This window comes from Mauremys mutica, chromosome 8 (assembly GCF_020497125.1).
Source record: "Mauremys mutica isolate MM-2020 ecotype Southern chromosome 8, ASM2049712v1, whole genome shotgun sequence".
NCBI classification, from domain to species: Eukaryota; Metazoa; Chordata; order Testudines; family Geoemydidae; genus Mauremys; species Mauremys mutica.
In genome coordinates, this window is record NC_059079.1 from 63,967,500 (window position 1) to 63,983,282 (window position 15,783).

The window sequence follows — 15,783 nt, forward strand, 5'->3', positions numbered from 1 at the left end:
CTTAGTGATCTTTTCATTCTCATGAGACTGCTAACAAATGCACCACCTGTGGTAGTGGTTGGTTAGACATAGAGATATATGTAGCGTCCTCATTGTTCTCCATCAGGTGACGGTCCCTATGTGTATTCCACTATGGGTGAGCATTTTTACTAGCTGTGTTCAGTGTGTCCTGGGTCACCTCATGTGCCAAGCCAAGGGCAAAAGGTGAGGTGCAAATCACCTGCCTCTCCAGTTCCTTCTACTGATCATGGCAGCTTTGCTAGTGTTCCCACTTAGATTCTTGCCTTTCCCATAAATAGTTTACCTTTAGGTAGTTTAGAAGCATTTTGGTGCTTGGGGGCGCTCCCCACTCTGTTACCTCCTCACCTCCATATGGGGTTCTTGGTAAGCCTAAAATCCTGGGCTTCAAATCCTCTGTGGACTACCCCCAGGTCTTCCCGGTGAGTGATCCTCACAACTCGTGCTTATATTGCCTTGGAGAATCTCACGTTCCCTCCAAGTGCAATGTTTGCTATTTGTTTCTACTTTGAACCCGGCAATGCTGAGAGCTCTGGCTCTAAATGGAGCTGCTGATGAGGCCCCAGTCTGACCATAGATCATCTGACCCCCTCTACATCAGCAGGAGGTACCCAGCACTGGTCTTCCTGACAAGAAGCTCTTGAGTGCCAGCTGTCAGAGACCAGGACTAAAGACTAAGGAGGAGGGTAAAAACAAACATGCCTGTAAGAAATGGGAGACATCTTCTTCCAAGGCCTCTGAGAAAAGGATTGCATCCTTCCACCTTCTAAATCAGGTGACACTTTGCACCCTGGGATGAGTGTGTCCGGAGCAAAGGAGGAGCCTGGGTCCAAACCACCTGTACTGAGGGCCAAGAGCACCTGAAACATCCAGCTATGGAAGGGGAGGGCCAGGCCCACCCCAGCAAAAAAGAAAAGAGAGCAATCACCGGCTGCGTCCACGGTACTGCACTACAGCGGGAAGGGGACTCGGCGGTACCAACATTCACTGCCTGACCAAAACTGGCACTGTTGGCTCCACCAAAGAGGCAGAAATCCCACCCGCTCCCCACCAGCTAGACCTGGGTACACTGCCCTGGAGACCCTAGCTTTTTATTCAGAGTCGCTGAGAGTTGAGGAACTGGTGGTCCCTAGGGAAATACCCACACTGTCGGTGCACCATTCACCAGTGCCACCTGCCAGCCAAGGTTTCACAAGGCGTATGGCACCAACAGCTCTGCCAGTGGAATACGAAGAGTCCTACTCTGGTGAGCTGGTGGCTGGGACTAGGCCTCCTCTGCCTGTTCTGAGGCATGACATGAGCCCCATCAGGGGTTCCAGCATCTCCAGGGTACCTACACCCTCCCACAGGGCACATTACAGGGTTGGGGACCAATGTTACCCTCCCCCTTGGCACCACCTCCTTACCCTTATGATCCCATTCACAGACCCTACTGTGGTTCTTGGGATCCTTCAGAGGATGTGAAGCAGAGAGGAAGGAGGGCGGGTAGTGGAATACCCATAGGGACCATGCATATCAAAGAACTCCAGTTTCTGTAAGGTATGTAGCCTTTCTATGTGCTTCACGTGAGCCCTGAAAGTGGGAGAGGGCGCACCAGTCAAGTGGCAATAACATTAGTTGTTAATAAAAGAGGAATATTGAAAAGAGCCTTAATAATGAGTGCAAATCCCAGGGATAGACACTCTGCTGGAATCCCCAATGCACTACGTGTCTGTGCAGCACGTGTCTGAATAGTGTGGTATTTCTGCAACTGTGGGAGAGCCATTTTGTAGAAGTAAAAAAGAAAACAGTTAAATGTCACCCTAAGCTATTGCATGGTGTCACAGTGCAGCAAGGGTGGTCAATTATTTTTCATCAAGGTCCACATTTCTTGGTTGAGGTCCAGCTCTGATGCTGCAGAGCCTTGCCTATGTCCCTATTCCCCCTTCCTTCTCATTTCCCATTCCCCATTTTCCCTATTCCCACGTCTTCCTTCTTAGCAGGCCCAAATATACCTGCAATGCACGCCTACAATCCCCACCCCTTACAACTTACGGTCATGTTCCATTTTGGGTCTGGGGTCTTCATCCCACCCCTTTTGTACTCCATGGGAGGGGTAAGAAGTGAGGTTGTGCTGCAGTCAGAGACGGGCATTTCTTCGGTCTTTTAGTGTTTTATACCTCTCCCCCCAAGCCCCTTTGCACCTCCCAACTGGTTGCTTGACTTTGCCTTGAGATACAGGTTGAAGCAGTCTTAAAGTGTGCACTCGAGTAACACTTTAACTGCTTTATCTGTTCCCATTGTACTAACAAATCCATCTCACTAGGCAGAAGCAACATACACAGTCTTTGTCCTTTGGTTACACGTATTAGTATAGGAGTATCAAAAAGTCAAACCCAAAAACTCTATCCAGGGGTGGCTCCAGGCCCCAGCACGCCAAGCACGTGCTTGGGGCGGTATGCTGTGGGAGGCGCTCTGCCGGTTGCCGGGAGTGCGGCAGGTGGCTCCGGTGGACCTCTCACAGGCGTGCCTGTGGAGGGTCCGCTGGTCCCGCGGCTTCGGTGGAGGATCCGCAGGCACGCCTGCGGGAGGTCCACCGGAGCTGTGGGACTGGTGACCGGCAGAGTGCCCCCCGCGGCGTGCCACCATGCTTGGGGCGGCGAAATGGCTAGAGCCACCCCTGACTCTATCCCAGGCTAAGAAACAGACCTATATACTAACATAAAGACAGACATCATTATCTGTGAAATACATTTCTTTTTGGTAAAAATGTATTGTGTTTTGTACTTGATTTTTCTCTGAATTTCCAGAATACACACACAAACACACCCACTTCCAGATCTTCATAGAGATGTATTTTCCCAGTTAATTGAAATGACCAAATCTTAATGTCATAGAAAAGGGCAGATTTCGTGATTCATGTGTCATGGTTGTTTTGCTTCCACAGTAAAATATCAAGGATTCTCTGGTGCCATAGTGAAACACAAGAGCAGAGATTCAATAACATTTCAGCTTCCTTCTTTTCTAAGGTGTATTTTAATTAAAGTAGTCAGCTAATGTGTGCCACTCTCTAGGGCACCTAAAAATCTTAATGATTTTAGGACAGAGAACATCTCTGTCAGAGGTTTGCACAACACCTAGCACAAAAGGCAGGGGTCTCTTGGCTCTATCACACCAATAATAATAATGAATAGTACCTTAATTTAAAATTGCAGCAGACCTTGCTTGGATAACCCTCTATGCAAGATCAATTGCCTTTCGTGTTCAAAGGCTGATTCACAGACTCAGTTAAGCACTCAGTTTTGTTACTCTTTCTCGACTCCTGTATTACTTAAGTTCTAAAACATTCATCTAGTGGTGTCATTGGCTTCACTGGGACTTCGAATCCTGTTTGCTTGATGCTCATTTAGGGCTAGATACTGCTCCATTGAAGTCAAGGAGAATTTTATCCAGGAGCAAGCCTTAGACACAAATTCAGAAAAAGCATCTCTACTCAGGTCCATGCTGAACAAGGAATTCCTTGTGAATAATTCATTAGACAGGTTTAGCCTCTTTTCCTGCTTGAGAACCAGCCACAAAAAAAGCTTAAGTTTCCTCAGTTTTATTCATTATTAAAAAGAATTTGCTACAGAACTTACGTGGATAATTCTTTGGTGTTGGTGGGGACTTGACTTGATATTGGAAATTCAAAATCTGAAATGGGTGTGGATTAGTTTGGAATGGATATTTGTGTACAGTATCACATGATATTCCTTCTATTTCTTGACTGAATGAGTATGAAGCTTAGAATGAAGTGTCCTAGGCAAATATTCACATATATGACATCTAAATTTGCTTTCTGTTAATATTCTCTAATGACATTTTTGAACCAGTCCTGCCAGTATATTCCTTTGCTAGAATACAAACGGAAAGCAAACACAAAAGCGGTATGTATGAAGCTGAGACAAATTCAGTTTTTTTTATTCAAGTGCATATTCCTGGCAAATGTTTAAATGATCATCACCTCTAATTATTAAAACCCCCAAACAAAAATAAAACCCTTTCAAAATAAAACATTACCCTATATACCTGATTTTCCCCCTGGACTGAGGAAGCTCAGAAGTTGTTAAAGTAACTTGTGAGACCAGTGGGTGAAAATGGCTGTTCTTTGTATTTTCAATGGAAATAAAAAGCAATAATCTAGTCAATGCTTAATTTGTGCTGGGGTTTATCAGGGCTCTAGGCTTGGCAGTTCATAACCCTGGCACCTCTGGGCTTGCTGCCTCACTTATGAATGGAAAAAAATTGCTTGATCCCCCGCACCTCTTTCATTACAAATTAAGGACTGAAACTAGTATCAGAAAGATTACCAGTAAGAAATAATAAAAAGCCCAGATCTGACTAAAATGGCACCACATACTAGACATGCTCAGCACATGGCCAGTGCTCAATAAATAAATAATTAACCCTACTCTATTCCCTTTAGGTTCCCATACTGCCCTCCTCATTGTACATTAAGCACCTTCTAGTTTTACATTAACTGTTGTGAGTAGTATCTTGCCTCTAGTAAATGTCAAAATGCAAGTGAGGGATAATAGATTGATCTAGAGAGAAGGTAAGGATGACTTCACCAGAAGTGATGTCACCAGAAATGACGATGACATGGAAGTGACGATGTCACTGGATGTGCTGTTATGACCTCAACCCTGTCCTTCTGGGATCTGGTCCTTCCAGCCTCTGACTCCTAATGGGAAGGCCCACCTTAGGGAGGCAAACAAATAGAATTTGTTGTTTGGCCCAGAACCTGTAACTCAGTCCCCAGTACATAGCCCCACCCCTAAAAACGATAAAGAAAGAACTAAAAGCATGAAAAAAATCTAAAATGTAAAAACAAAGATGTGTGCAAAGAGACTTGTTAAAGAAAGCAATAGATGTTTGTACATCTAAATGGTAACTAAAAACACCCCGATATGGTTGCCCACATGAATATCTGGACATGGGCTTGACCCAAACCCCTAGGACCTCCCCAAGGATCACTTTCCCTAGGGAGGTAAACAATGGGATTTGGTAGATGGCCCAGAACCCCTATACCAGTGACTGGTAAGTAGCGCCCCCTCTAAAAATGGTAAAGAAACAAAGAGAAAAGCTAAACTGTAAAAAGGTGTTTTAAAATACTTGCAAGCTCATGAAGATCATCCTAATCCTTAATAGTTAGGCATTGTTTTAAACTCTGAAGCATTAGGTTTTATAACCCCTTTAATTTTCTTGTTAGCATTAACTGTTTTAACTCTGGATCTTCTTGTTATCCAGGGCCGGCTTTAGGAAGTGTGGGGCCTGATTCGAATACCCGGCAGCGGTCCGGGTCTTCGGTGGCACTTTGGCGGCGGGTCCTTCGCTCGCTCCAGGTCTATTGCGGCACTGAAGGACCTGCCGCTGAAATGCTGCCGAAGACCCAGACTGCCACTGGGTGAGTAAAAATTAAAAAGTTAGGCGCTCTTCTTTAGGGCGCGGGGCCCTCTTAGTTGCGGGGCCTGATTCGGGGGAATCGGCCTAAACCCGGCCCTGTTGTTATCCATTAATTGTCCAGTCCTTCTTAGAATCTTGTTAAGTTCTTGGCATGAATGATGTCCTGTGACAGTGAGTTCCACTGTCCAATTATACATTGTGAGAACATTTCTTTGAACCTAGTCATTATCTAAAGTAGTCCATCATCTAGCAACCAGCTAAGGCACTGATCCTGCAGCTTCCTGAACGTGGGAGGACTACCACGCGCCTTCACAGTCCCCTTGATTTCAATAGGACTGCTCATGTGCTGCAACTTCCTCACATGCTTAAAAGTGTTTACTGGATTGGGGCCAGAGCTCTCAGCACCTTGCAAGCAGCCTTCATTCACTAACTCAAAAATGCACCCCACAAGCAATTAAAGACGCAATCAACTAATCATCTGACCAGCTCTAGCAGCCAACAAACCACTTCTCAACTAATCAGAGTCAAAATGCCTTAAAATTCACCTCTAAAGCATTTAGCAATGACTAGGTATTAAGTGCACTGTGATTGCTGCTTATTATATCAAATATGACACTCTTTTTTAGTTTGTTTATCTCCACTTGCTTTGTCCCATATGTTAAGACTGTACGTTCTTCAGAGACAAGGAGTGGACTGTCTTTTTATTATACGTCTGTAGAGTGTCTAGTACAGTGGGTCTCTAGGCACTTCTGTAATACAACTAAAACAATAAAACAACAGTTACAATTGTTATGACTGTTCCAAAAACAACCCAGCTGCACAGTCCCAGAGAACAATTACAACCAGAGCTGGTCAAAACTCAGCATTTCGGGCCTGCAGGAAGATCTGACATTTTGAAATTCCCTTGCATCCCTATTCAAAATGAAAAGTCTGAAATTTCAAAATTCACTGTGAAAAAACATTCTGAAATATTTTGTTTTGGAAGCCTTGATAGGACTGTAGCAAAATGTTTCATTATGATTTTATCATTTAAACTTTTATATTAATATAACACAATATAATTATGCAACTGTTTTATACTATATTATACTATAAAATAATTGACTATTATATTTGTTCTAATAATATAAAATAGTTGACTTATATTATATAGTTGGAAGGATAAAATCATAATTTCCTGCTGTAAATTTTGACAAAATGTTGCCATTTACTCAAATCAGCATTTACCAACAGAAAACTGTTCGGTTGGAAAATAATTGACCAACTCTATTTACAATCATTGTAGCAGTAATAGTTGTGAATGCCACCCAGAAATACTGTGTTATCATACAGGTGTCAAAGCCACCTAAGAGATTTGAATGCCAAATTCTCATTGGAAATTAATGCCTTGGTCCTTGGCTATTACACTAATAGGGGCAATGTAGTAATAGTAATAGGAATCCCATTAGGGAGAGGCTTTGTAGCTTATCCTGAATGCTTGTATGTCACCATCTCCACTTTTCCACTTCCTTAATCCAGCTTTCTTGGAGCATTTTATCTGATATGTCAGACAATAGGCCTGTCCAGATGAACTTGACTGTTATATGTGATTAAAACCAGTTATGTTACTTCCCATTTCTGCTGTCTCTCTTTGATACTTCTGCAACAATGCCAAGGAAATACCTTCTCTGTTTGCGAGCACTGATTTGTTCTTCACTGGAATGCGGTGATGTTACCAGATTTGCCCGTTACTTTGGGGTATGCTCATTTATTCGAGTTACTCTTTGGGGGGTGGGGGTTCTGTAATTCTATCAATGTACTGCTTGTGTCACTTGTGTTTTCATATGGAGCTCTACTTCTCCCTTCTGCAAGTCCCCTCCCAGTGGAGCTATCCTGCAGAACCTAGGTTCCCTAGGGCTGGGTTTCTCCAACCCCAGAATCGGATGAACACACCCACACCCACACATACATTAACAGAGCAAGTCTGAGTGGACCAGGTCAATCAGCACTGTCAAGCTGACCCCTTATATGTCTCTGGACTCACTGGGCTAGATGAAGCAGCACTTTCAAGCTGCCTCTCCTTATATGCCCCTGGGCTCCATGGACTGGGTCAAGCAGTACTTTCAAGCTGTTACCCTTATGCATCCCAGATTCAGCACGTCCCTATCTCCACTCACATCACAATTGTACTGGCAGTAACCAGGGCTGCCAAGAGCGGGTTCGGGCCCCGGTGAAAATTTTTTTTTGGGCCTTCCAGCAAGGGCGGACCAGCTAAACAGGGCCAAAGCCAGGGAAGTTGGGCCCCGGGCCTCAGTAATTTGTACTGGCTTCCCCACCCCCACCCGCCGTAACCTACTTGATGAGCAAACCCCACAGTATTTTGGGCTCTGCAGGGATTTTTAGCTTAGGTAAAAGAAGTGTTGCTGTAGAGTGAATGGGGGAAGCTAAAAACACAAAAGAGTAAAGTTCAGCAAGAGAAAGAAGCAACCAACTTAACCGTAAAAGTTATTTATTGAATAATAGTGATAACTACACAAGGAGGGCTAAACCTCCTAACATACATTATTAGAGGTTAATACCTAAGGTAGAAAGGAAAACAGAGAGAGAGAGAAAGAGAAAAAAGGGGATCTCACCGCTCTCTGAAGCTTGAACTGGTCGGGGTTCCCTGGTGGTAGCTCAGGGTCCAGAGGGCAGGAGACAGAGTCCCCAGCACAATCATTCAGGAGAATATGGAGTCCCAGTGGAACTGATGCATAGTTTGGATCCAAGTATCAGAACACTGACTGGAGAGTGAGTAGGGATTTTTGTAGAGAAAATACAGTGGTTCAACGGAGAACACTAGATTTGTTTATAGGTAAGCTGATGACTCAAGGGTTTTCCTTAGGCTAGACAATAGGAGCTGATCACTCTTGGCTATGGGTGGTGTTTTCTTCCAGGGAGCTCACAATGCAACTAGGCAGCTTCAGTATTTTGGATATCAATCAAGGATTCATTACTAGAATTGGTCTGATAATTGCTGAGCTGGGTATGTGCAGAGTGTTCATTAGCATCTGGAGCAGAGATTCCCATGATGCAGTACTTCCTGCTTTTTCTGGTCCCAGAGTTCAGTACGGTTCTGTTCTCCATTCCATATGCAAATTGAGATGTCTCCCTGTCCCATCTTTCATGCAGATGAGGCTAGGGGAGTTGTCTCTGTTCTTCATGCTAATGAAGATGTCTTAATCTTGTCACCCTTGTCAGGAGGGGGTCTAGGTGTGTCTCCCAATGCCCTTCACTACTCTCTGCAAGTTTTGGTTTAAGCAGAGGCTGGGGGGGTGTCTTTTATGAGTCAGGCTGCACCTGGGTTCCCCAAGAATACAGAGCTGACTGGTATCAGTGATGTCCAAGAAGGAAAACAGATCACCTTTGATTTGAAGGGGAGGTAATTCTGTTATTGCTCTCAGATAAACGCCATATTATATTTCAACTTGCAGGGCAATACTGTGTCTTTAAACTGATGTCAAGTGGGTGCTCTAAGGCCCTTGGACCAAAAAGCTCATACTACCCTAATAATAATAATAATAAACAATAACCCTTAGCACTTGTAGAGTACTTTTCAGCCACAGATCTTGAAGCATTTCACAAGTGGTAATTATTGCCATTTTGAGTGGGGAAACTGAGGCACGCAAGTTCATGCCAACCATTTTAAACTTGGGATACATTAAATTTAGATTTCATTAGGAAGAGCAGGTGCTCAGAACCTCTGCAAAATAGATTATTTAGTAGAGCTGGTGGAAGAAATACTAGCAGAAATATGCAAAAAGACTGCTGGAAATGTTTTCTTTTCTCTCCCTATATTTGAAACTTTTCACATTGAAATTTTGAGACTGTTGTGGTGTTCCGGTGTTTTGGTAGCTAGATATGAAGGTAGGGCCAGATTTATAAAGGTACTGTGGTGCTGTCACCAGGGGCTGGCCCATTAAGGGGCAGCACTCAGCCTGTTCATGTGACAGGCTCCTATAAAGAGAGAACAAGCCAACCTACACCCACCTTGAAATAATAACTACATAAGAAGCCAATTGGTAGCTAGTTAGATAATGAAGAAGGGTTACCTGGACTCAGCTGGGGCTTTCCTTGAGACAGGAAGCTCCTGAGGAGAGCTCACCAGAGCAAGGGGCCTAGAAGGTGTGGTCCTTAGGAAGTGGAGTTTCCTAAGGGAAGAGCTAGAGCTGTCAGGTCTCCAGAAAGGCCTGGTCCCAGAAAAGGGGCTTCCCAGGTAGTGGCTGGAAGCCCTGCCTGCTGGGAACTACATATTGCCCTGGAGAAGAGCTGCAGCTGACAGACCTCCATGGACACCTGGCTCTGAGGAAGGACTCTCTCCAGGTGGCAGCAAGATGCCTATCTCTAGGGAAGAGGCCCAAATCAAAAGAATCCTGCTGGTAAAGGGCCTGACTGGAAGGGAGTGGTGGACTCAGGTGGGAAGAAATAAACTAAGCCTGATTCTGTCTTCCACCTAAGATGCTGGGGTGAAGGTTTGCTTATATACTTAAGGGCATTGACAGCTGTAGACTTCTTAGAATGGGTGCTGTTCCCTATGTAAAGGCTCACTGATCTTATTGACAGCACATTAGGGGAAACTGAGGCAGAAGTGCCACACTTGCCCAGCAGGAGGTGATACAAGTCATGTAAGCTTTGTGACAGGTGCCTAAAGCTGCAGATCAGCACCTAGTGGGACTTCCCAAAATACCTAGGCCCATTGAATTAGGTGCTTCCCCCTCCCATGCTTTTCTCCACAGCCATGAGGGCTAGAAACTTCCCTTTTCTCCCCCTAGTGAAAGCTGAGTTTCTCACATAGTCACATGACTCCAGGAGCTGGGGTATTCAGAAAAAACCACCAGTGGCCATAAGCCTCGTGATAAAATGGCCAGATCTGGCCACACGAATGAGTCCACTGAGAGGGTGGATGAGGGACATTTATCCAATATAATTCTTGTTAGTTATTGTGTATTCCAGTAGAACCCATGAGTCTCCACCAGGCACAGGGCCCAAGTGTGCCAGGTGCTGCACAGACATAGAATGGAAGACACTCCCTTTCCTGAAGATCTTATGATTTAAAGAACAAAGCAGACAAACACAAATAGGCAGCAAGTAAGTCATTGCCGGAAACCCAGGGCCAACCATTTACAAACTCTCCCAGTCTCAACTTTCTGCTCTAGTAACATCCCTTCCCTTGTTCCCTGAGTCCAACTGCCACAGCCCATGTCCCATCACCGAGCTCTCTCGCCCCACTCAGAACAGTGAGCCTCACTCTAGAACCAGAAACCTTTTTTTTGGAAGATGTAGTGATGCACTCACCCCTGCAGCACCTCCTGCTGGTTGTCCTCAACAATTAGCCATTCCAGCATCTGCAGCACCCTCTACAGGCCAGTGATCCACCCTACCACTGGCCCATGTCCCTCCCAGGACCCAGTGCCCCTTTTACCTGGGGTGCTGCCCCTCTGGCAGGAACCCCTCACAGCCTCAGGGTCTCCCCCTCCCAGGGGAACCCCCACCCACTATCCTCACTTCACCTCAGTGTTAGGCTACTGCCAGTCCCCATCTAGCCCCCGCTCACTGGGGCAGACTGCAGTGTAAGCCACTCATCATAGGCAAAGGGGGTTCTGACCTGCTGCCTCTGCCTTCCCATGGGCTGCCTCCTGCTACCCAGTACCTAATAGGCCTTACCAGGCCTGCAGCCTGGGGCTTTCCTAGGCCGGAGCTCCCTGGCTCCTTTGGCCTTTCCCCAGCCCTGCTCCAATGTAGGTTCCCTGCTCAGCACCTTGCAGCCAGGCCCTTCTCCCTTTACAGGCAGAGGGAGACTGCCTGGGCCTCTGGCTCACAGCCTTTTATAGGGGCCAGCTGGGCCTGATTGGGGCATGGCCCCAGCTGAGCCTACTTTCCCCCAAACAGCCCAGGCTTCTTGCCCCAGCCACAGCCCTCTCCTGGGCTGTTTCAAACCCCTCAGGGCAGGAGCGGGTAACCACCCTGATACAGAAGGGTAAAAAATGTATGATGTTATGCTCTCAGTCAGTTGCCAGCCCTGTATCCAGCTTGTGATCTGTGACCTGAGTTTTGTAAAGATGTCTTCTTCACCTTCCCTTAAACAGAGCAAAATTAGAGGCACATGGTGGGAAAGATACATGGAGAAGATATGCATATCCACCTATCCACCTTATGAAGAATAAAGGTCAAGGAAAATAATTTGTCACTGTCACCTCCAGTAAGCAGTAATCTGTTTTGTATCTTGGGTAATGGTGCCATGTTATTCCTCATACTTTCTGAGGCCTCAGAGCTACCAAACTAGACTTGTCTCCAGTACTTTTTTATGATGATCCTATCGCCAGACCAGATGTCACGCCCCTTGAAGATGCAGCTAGCCCTCTGTGTGCCATCAGTTAGTGTGTGATCCCCCAAGTATGGAAATGCCTAGGGCCTCCACCAAGGTTGTGATTGCCGATCTGATTATAATGGATCTAAGTGGCTTGAAAGTACCAGTAGCTATTAAGAGGTAGAGGCATCCCCTCCGCTATGACCCAGGTACTCCATTGTGGTGATGTACAGCTGGGAGGAGGAGAATTCCTGCACAGGATATCTGCATACTGCGCTCACCAACACAGGGGATATGCTGCAGGTGGGGCTCGAGCACACACTGCTAAGTGGATTCTGAGCAGCTCCAAGTTGAAGTGCTGCCCATAGGCCACCAAGGCAGGGTTAACATAACTTAGAGCAACCCCCAGACTGCATAAGTTACTCTGGGAGACATTTGTCCCCTCATTGGCTCAGAATCCTGGGGGTAGAAAGGTGGCTTAAAGACAGTTGCCCCGTTCCCCCTGGGCTGTAGCTAAGTATTCGCAATCTCGCCTAGCGTCTCTGTGTCCCAACCTTTGCCTCATCAGAGCTGTGAGTCTGCTACAGCCCCCAGGTACAAATGTTTAGCTCAAGCTATAGAGGCTCAGGCTTGGTGCTCTGGAGGTCCCCGGTGTCGTCACAAATCTATACTGTCCCTAGAGTGTCTTCCTCTAATCAGGAGGACCACTGTCCCTAGAGTGTCTTCTTCTAAGCAGGAGGACCACTGGCTCCTGCTCACCTGGGACCAGGTAAAGTAGAAAAGGAATCTATTTGGTTTACAGCTCCCCTAGACACAGGTATTAGTATCGAGTTGGATTTTTCCACCTCCTGGGTTAATTGTCTCAGAGGAGAGCCAGCACTGACCCCCTGCTGAGCTAACCCAGGGCTAGATGACATGACACTAGGACTGATTGAAATGTGTGCTGAATGAAATATAAATGAGCGGTCCTTCCTCAGATCAGAGTGCCCTTGGCAAGCCTCTTAAAAACACAACTCATAAAATAAACAGACTCCAGCAATTACCCACCACTTGCTCCATCTCAGCAGCCACATCAATGCCACAAAGAGTTAAAAAACCTCCCCAACAAAATCGCCACCCAAGTCCCTGCTGCTGAGACTCCCAGGGCAGGGCGAGCTGTCAGTAGAGGCTAAGTGATTTAGTAAAACATTAATGTTCCCGGAGGAGTCGTATTTGGGCTGCGTGGGTTTGGCGAGGGAGGCTGCCCTGACCAGCTTCCCTGACTCCAGTTACCAAAGGGAAAACAGACCGTTGAAGAGGCCTCTGTTTTGAGACCGGCTGTAGACTTACTCTCTGCCAATTTCCTTACTCCCTACTGTGACATTCCCCTCTGCTGTAATCTGGGCCGGTGATCTGCTAGACCACTCCAATCCTTGACTCTGGGAATCAGTCTTACCCTACTCTGCTGTGAGAACTCCCACTCCTAGGCTGTTCACGCACAGCCTCTGGCATGTAAGCTGCTCCCAGCTGCTTGCAAGCGAATGGCACTAGCCAATATCTCCGGTCCCAGACTCAACTCTGGGAACCTCCGTCTTGCAGTGTCCAGTTATGCCCACTGGACGCTGCAAGCTTATATGAGTTTGTCAATTTAACAAAGAAATTGATATGTACTAGGCTTGTTCTCCCAAGGGGAGCCTCTGACACACTTCAAACCAAATGCACTGCTTCAGGTAGAATAAACAAACAGATTTATTAGGTATAAAGATAGATTCTAAGTGATTATAAGTCAAAGCATAACAAGTCAGATTTGGTGAAATGAAATAAAAGCAAAACATGTTCTAAGCTTGTAGCGAGCCGGTGTGGCTCCCTTCCTGCCCAGTGGAGGGAGCGCCTAGCCAGAAGCCTGAGGGGGCGGGGCCAAGGAGGGGCGGGGCCAATGAGCGTCGAGCCTGCCCCTCCAAGGGTCAGGCGGCGACCCGGAAGTTTAAAGGCTGGCCGGCAGAGCTCAGTAGGGGGTGAGCTGCCGCAGGGAGGTCGTGACTGGGAAACCTCAGGGACCCAGGGCAGCCGCCCAGACTGGCTGGAGCTTCCCTGCGCCCACTACCCGGAGGAGCCCCCGGAGCTTCCCCCGTGCCTTCTATCCGGAGGAGCCACTGGAGCCTCCCTGCCCCTGCTGCTACCCGGAGGAGCCAACGGAGCATGCCTGGCCGGTCTTCCCTGAGGAACTGCCGGACCTGCCACCAAGCCCTGGCCGCAAGGAGCCCATGCTGGTGGACTGGCCGGGGACTGACACCATGGACCAGGTAGGCCCTGAGGGGGAGACCGGAAGTAGCTCGGGGGTAGCCGACCCCAGTCAGGCTGCAGACATACCCGAACCTATGTCAGTGTGTTTTCGGTCAGGAGCCCCACTGACCGGTCAGCGGTGATAGCCGCTGCTAGGGCCCCGGGCTGGGACGCAGTGGAGTGGGCAGGCCTGCATCCCTCCCTGCCACCCAACTCACGGGTGGCAGACTCCCCCTCACCCAACGCTCAGGCGTACGAGCCCGAGCTTAGGTACAGGATTGATTCTTTGCTCAGCCCTGAGCCAAAAGGGTCTGAGCCTTATGACTCTCTGTGTTTGGTGCCCCGCCCAAACCTAGGGCCGGGCCCCTTTAGACTCTACTGCTGCTCAGCCCTGAACCAGAGGGCCTGAGCTCCTTGAACCTCTGTACTGTTGCTCAGCCCCGAAGCAGAGGGTCTGAGCCCCTTTGGCCCTGTATTGTTGCTCAGCCCCGAAGCAGAGGGCCTGAGCCCCTTTTGACTCTGTATCATTGCCCAGCCCTGGAACAGAGGGCCTGGACCCCCTTTGACTCTGCGGTTGCTCAGCCCTGCCGAGGGGGCCTGAGCTCCTTAGACTCTACCTTGCTGCTCAGGCCCATGCCAGAGTGCCCGCGCCTTGGGGCTTTGCGTTGTCGCCCAGGACCGCCGGGGGACCAGACGTCATGTAACGAGCCGGTGTGGCTCCCCTCCGCCCCTCGGAGAGGGTCGAGCCCCGGTCCCACACCTTTACAAAGCTGATCTTAACACTTTCAGTGTCCTTACAAACTTTGATGCTTCTCACCACAGGCTGGCTGGTTGCTCTTCAGCCAGGTTCTCCCCTTTGATCAGCGCTGCAGTCGCTTAGTAATGGTGATGTCTGTAGATGTAGGTGGAAGAGAGAGAGAGAGAGCATGGCAAATGTCTTCCCTCTTGGCTTTGCCCCCACTTCATAGTAAGGTGAATATTACCTCATTGCAGTTCCAAAGTGACCAAAGGAAGGAGGATGACTCCCTCAAGAGTCTAACAGATTCTTTTGTTGCTGCCTAGGCCAGTGTCTTTTGTTCCTGTGAGGCTGGGCTGGGTTTGTCCGATACCTGCCCTGATGAGGTGTGGACTGCCTCTTTGCTCTTGGAGAGTTTTTGTCTGGGCTTGCTTTAAGCCATGAGGATACATTTTCAGCATCACAACTATATACCTGAAATTATAACCTATAACATCACTATAACAACAATGCTCAGTACATCATGAGCCTTCCAAAGACATCCGACATGACAAACTTTGCATTAGATACCACACAATCATTTTATAAGGATGAACATGGCATTGCTGGGTGTTCCCCCAAGGTACAGAGCATCACACCTACGCAGAAATTAGAGATCTGATCACCTCTTCCCACAGAACTCCCCATGGTGAGGGATGCTGGAGGGGGAAGAATGCCCCGAGGACACCCTAGCAGAACAGGCAGTGGTTTGGCCCCAGGCTCATAGATTGCAGGAGATCTATAGGAGGCCAGAGCTATCTGTGTGGCACCCTTGCTCCTCTGCAGTGACTCCTGGCTCCTCTCTCCTGTTGAGTTCTCTCCTCTGCCTGGTAAGATGCAAAGAGATCATATGGGGCTAGGCTGCTCTGGCACATTCTGGCAACGTGCAGGGCTGGATTTCCAATTAGGCATATGCCTAAGGGTGCCAGTGTTCTAGCTCTGAGCTTCCGTGGACGGGCAGTGGGGGCCCCCAGACCTC